Source organism: Ixodes scapularis, unplaced genomic scaffold (genome assembly GCF_016920785.2).
Source record: "Ixodes scapularis isolate PalLabHiFi unplaced genomic scaffold, ASM1692078v2 PGA_scaffold2__306_contigs__length_199485367, whole genome shotgun sequence".
Classification (NCBI taxonomy): domain Eukaryota; kingdom Metazoa; phylum Arthropoda; class Arachnida; order Ixodida; family Ixodidae; genus Ixodes; species Ixodes scapularis.
Window position 1 is genome coordinate 79,024,630 of NW_024609857.1, and position 5,661 is coordinate 79,030,290.

At 46.7% G+C, this 5,661-nt stretch overlaps 1 pseudogene; it reads right to left on the reverse strand.

Moving 5' to 3' along the window:
* Positions 1-2,770: 2,770 nt before the first annotated feature.
* On the reverse strand, positions 2,771-4,865 carry LOC115332043 (annotated as a pseudogene).
* Positions 4,866-5,661: the final 796 nt, after the last annotated feature.

Here is a 5,661-nt window from a genome sequence, read left to right on the forward strand (position 1 = left end):
AACGATATAAGGTTTGAATGTTATGCCCTTTATGCAGGCATACTGACACAATTGTAACACGAGCCTGCTCGCATGCAATGCTGCTGAGCCAGGAAGTTCTTTTCTCCGGTGTGATTTTTTTCAAGCATGATGGTACAGCATTGTGATCGGCTTGAACACTGCGCAAGCACTTCATTTGGGCCCCCAGTCCCCAAAAGGGATTTTACAGTAATTATTTTAAAAACCTCCTTTCTATAAAGTGCAAAAAAACATGGACCAAAACGAAGGAAGCAATGACACAGGCCGCACTCTCAACTGAAGTTCATTGGAAAATGTACACGCTATTAATCCCTAGGAATATGCACAGTGATCAATCATTCCCTGGCCACCTCGCGTTTTAAGTACTCCCACTTATCCGTTGATGGGGCCAAAGACGTTTCGCTGACGGACTTGTTTCCCCTAGCCCTAATCTCAAAAGCCTTGTGTAGCTTGCGTGACACGTTGTTCTTGTTTTTTGCCAAAAATTTTGTGCTGTTGAATGATGGGGCGCAAGGGCATCTGCTGCAATGAACGGCGAGATGCCCTGACGGTGTCGTCCTCGTGGAAGCTGTGTGTTCGCGGGCCCGATCATTAACATATCGGCCTGTTTGCCCTATATAGTTTAACCTACACGTCTCTGGATCTCGTGCACGACGCCAGTTGTGCAATCTGTGTGCTTATTCCTATGCCTTGTGCTGCACGGGTCTATAATCGGCTCGGGATTATTGATTCTTCGGCATAATCGCGACATCTTGTTAGGCGCTGAAAACACAACCGGGACATTGTAACGCTGAGCCACCTTCTTAAGAATGTGTGCGACGCCGTGCATATATGGAATAACCACCGGCCGTTAAAGTGTTATGTCGCAGGATGGTTTCTGTGATGTCTTAAATTTCCTTATCAGGCTCCTAGCTACCTCGACCAATGAGCTCATTGGGAATCCCCCCCTCCGCAATCGGTCCACCCGTCTCACAAAGCTATCTTGTGCGCTGTGTAGACAGGACTTCTTAAGCGACGCTTCTAAACACGAGCTCGCAATATCTCTCTTCACGAGCTTTGAATAACAGGAGTCATAAGGAAGAATCCCCTTCTTTGACCTATGTGCATACGTCCAGCAAATGTGCTCCCCTAAAGAACTAAGCTTGAGGTCGAGGAATTGCATTATTCCATCTTTAGGTCTTTCACGAGTGACAGACAATCCGTGGCAACGTGATTTAAATACCTTTAGCACCTCCATCACCTCACAACTAGAGGGACCGATTGTGCGTGCGAGGATGAGGAAATCATCATAGTAGTTAGATACCTTGTATCTGCCATCACTTTTCATCAATTTCTCCAAGATAGCCTTTCTGCGTGCGCCTAAAAATAGTGCACAAAACAGGAGCAACACTGGCACCGATGCAAATTCCCTTCTTCTGCACATAAATTCCCCCATCAATTTGTGGTTATTCCGTAGATGTACGGTGTCACACGCAACCTTAAGAAGGAGGCTCAGCGTTACAATGTCCCGGCTGTGTTTTCAGCGCCTAACAAGATGTCGCGATTGTGCCGAAGATTCAATAATCCCCAGCCGTTCATAGACCCGTGCAACACTAAACATAGGAACATGTACACAGATTGCACGACTGGCGTCGTGTATAAGATTCCCATGACGTGTGGGTTAAGCTATGGAGGGCAAATAGGCAGATGTGTTAATGATCGGGCTCGCGAACGCGCAGCTTCCACGAGGGCGACACCGTCAGGGCATCTCGCTGTTCATTGCAGCAGATGCCCTTGCGCCCCGTCATTCAACAGCACAGATATTTTGGCAAAATAAAAAAACAAGGTGTCACGCGAACTACACGAGGCTTTTGAGATTAGGGCTAGGGGAAACAAGTGCGTCAGGGAAGAGTCTTTGGCCCTATCAATGGATGAGTAGGAGTACTTAAAACGTGAGCTGTGCAGGTATTGATTGATGGCTGTGCATTCCTGTTGGGAGTAATAGCGCGTACTTTTTCGAATAAACTTCGGTTGAGAGTGCGCCCTATGTCGCCTTCTTTGCGTCTCGGTCAATGTTTAGCAAGGTACGTTGTTGGGCTAGTTGGTTCATCTTAGTAAGACATATAAAATAGCGCAACAGAAACAAGGACAAGAAGTTTAGCGCCTGTCCTGTTTACTTCTTGTCCTTGTTTCTGTTGCGCTATTTTATATGTTTTACGGTCAATGTTTCTTCGGCGCTTCGTACCCTTTGCGATGTACCAACTGGCCCATCTAAGCACATTATTCCTTTCAGAAGGCCAAAACATGGAAAGTTTTGCATTTGATCAGCTTAGTTCTAAGCAATTGCAACAAGCAAAGGACCGGTTTTAGAGAGCCTTCTCCCAAACCAATTGAAAGAGGGTGAGCCCAGGCTTTTGTCTCTCTTTCCTGCGAACGGTTTTTTGTCACAACAAAAGTCGGGAGTCGTGCATGTTTTTCAATTCCGGTGTAGACACCCCTTCAAGGCTCATTCATGCACTTGTAACCGAGTAGGACGAAGAGAGACAAGACCGGTTTTTAAGCCTCTTGCGACATCTTGGGACCGCATGTGCTGCTGCGGAGCTGGTACTAAGACGTCGCAAGAGGCTTAAAAACCGGTCGTCTCTCTCGGTCGTTCTCGGTTACAAGTGTGTGAACGAGCCTTAACATACTACCATACAACTCCTTGTGAGGCTGTGAAATGGAACAAGGGAACAGTGCTCCAGTTGTTGGCACCAGCTTATTAAGACATAAATTAAGAAAGTTGTGCAATCTTTGGGGATATAGTGTCTCGCATTGTACGCACCTGTAAAAGAAACATGCTCGGCATGCTGGCACTTACAAAAATTGAGCGAATGCCATTAATTAACAAACCTTGTTCATGTTAGAAGCAGTTATCCTGCTGTAGCGAACCTCCCGCCACATAAGTGTTGTCGCCTGCCGTCTCGTGCCCTTTTCTATCCTCTCAATTTCTCTCATGGGAACGAACATGTCTTGCGGGAGCGAAGTCCTCGTTGATCTTGTTCTCCTGACTTTCCTTAAAAATGAATAATTTACAAACATTAGAACACTATGAAGATAGGCGACGCCAGAGCCGTATATTGGGAGAGTTTGGCCAGTGGGTGTGGCAACGAAGGCGCGGGGAGAGGAGAAAAGTGAAGGAAAGGGAGGAGAGCGCCGAAAGACGGGAGAGAAAGAAGAGAGCAAAGAGGAGACGACCGCCATTTTGACGCAATGCAGTCGGCGCCGAGCCCTGTTGAGGTTACGCGTCGTCTGCTACGGGCTTATTTCTTTTTCGCCGGAAGCAAAGTTTGCGTTCAAATGCAAAGAAACTTAATTCGTTAGCCTTTTAAGCCACCGAGGAATAACAATATTTTTTTGCCATAGCCTGCCAAATAAAAGGAAAGAAGCGAAATTTGGATGTCGATCCCATGCATTTTGCCGGACGAATGAGTGAAAAAGGCGGCCCTCCCCGCTCAGCTGGGAGCAGCCGTGTGCTCACGCTCTGGCGACGTACGCACGGCTCACGCTCGGCTCACCCTGGCTCACGCACGGCTCTGGGCGACGTTTGTCACATTCTTGAGACGACACATTCACGAGTTTGTTTCTCCTTGGATCTCTGCAGAGGCAATGATCATTCCTGTGTCAATGAACAAGGCACGTACAACTTAAATGTTCTGGACATGTTCTTCCCAGGAGATGCACGACAGTAAAGGAGATAGCGCACTGACTTTTACTACTCATAGAAAGATTGAAGAGAAGCCCATCGAAGTAACGGGGCGTACAGCACCCACAATCATATGGGCCTACTTCCGACAAGACGGTGAAAGCACAACTGCACTTCACTGGTAATCTGGTGGTCTCTTGCCCCACAACAAATTGCTATAATCTTGATTTGTATTAAAAATACGGGGCTGATTGATAGCTTAGCCCCATGTTATGAATTAAAGAAACTTGCCGCCAAAGCACCAAAAACACCTGCATTCTGTGTAAGGCACGTCACACTATTAGGCGCTGAAGAAAACCAGCCCTCGTCTTTAAGTCCTTATTTTGTTTGACCTCTTTTGATCATGTTCCGCCAATAACAAGTGGGTGGTCTCACCCTCTCGGTAACCATGCCGCCAGTGAACCCTTCGGATTGATTATGGAGCTGCCCAGGTCCAGGCTAACCTACAACCAGCCGCCCCGGGCACATCCATTTTCCGCAGGCTACTTAAGCCGGTTTAAACCTGCTTACTACCTGCTTAGTAAAGTACCTGCTTAGCCAGAACCTCCCCGTAGGGGGAGGTTCTGGCTAAGCAGGTACTTTACTTTCTTTTTGCAGCATCTCCCCTCCCACGAATCTGCCTCATACGGCAGCATGGCAGTTCCGTCAAATAAGGCAGTACCAACCCTTTATTTTTATTTTTTTGGCTGACAGGGGCGAAGCGTGTTGTCGTTTTCGAGTGCCAATAAACACATCGTTTACGAATTCAGTGTGTTGCTGCTGTCTCCTCTCCATCGGAGCCCTACGGCATTCTTCGGATAAACTGGACCGTAGCCGTTTTAAATAGCGAGCGACGGAAGGGGATTTACTTAGCAGTGTCCAGCAGGTAAAGTAGAAACCCACAGGTTAAAGTATCAATGTGCCAAATTTATTAACAGGAATGAGCATTAGCTTGCCTCAAAAATGTGTAGGACTATTCGTCCTCTGAGGCGGAGTCGGTGTCCTCGCCGTCCATCTTTGAGATGGACCTCAGGACGACTGCTTGAGGGTTCAGCCGGTGAATCTCTTTGAAGAGGGTTTTGTCGGCGAGCTGGAAGTCCCCTGACACGTGGTTTGGTTCTTCGGGAAGGGTTCGGCTCGGCATTCCGGGCTTGCTGAAGTCCAGCTGGTGCACAGGGACCATGTCCTCCTGTGGTGCAGACACCCATATTTACATCGCCTTTTTTTTTTAAAGGCCGGCATCTCAAGCTGTCAAAGTGTGGCAAAAGATTGTATGAGTGCACATTGATTTACGCACGTCGCGGCTACTGAGCTTTTGTTCCATCTAGAAACTTTTCATCGTAGCACATGGATCAAAAGGAATAAACTAGTGTCATAATTATTAAATATAGCCCTTCATATTTACCATTTATGCATGGATATGCACTGATGATCAAGGATTCAGTGGCACTGCAACAGCAGAGAAAACTACAGTGGCGATCTAAACCTACAGCTACGGTAGGTACAATGAAGCTGAACAATGCAGATAATGATTCATTGCAATGTGTAGATAACAGATTGAACATGGACATGCTATAATGTGATCTCCACAGCTTGTTCGCTGCATTGATACCTTTGACTGCGAGACAGCCAGTGCTGTAACCAAAAAGCACAAGCATAATTTTTGGCACAATTCTCAAAAAGTTCCCCGGATTATGCCCTCGGACACTGAAGACTGCTTGTTCTGGGCAAAGGATTAAGCATTGGAATTGTCATCCAAGGACAATAATTACAATGCTGACATTTTGTTGAGATTTTGGGTTAGCCTACATGAAAATTCTCATAGCAAAATGCCTTTAACTTTAGCATCACTGAGCACACACTTTAAGAATTTGCGAATGCAGGATTCATGAATGCAGTTTGAATGCGGATATGAAGGTCCCTTTCCGTGCAGGGCTTTA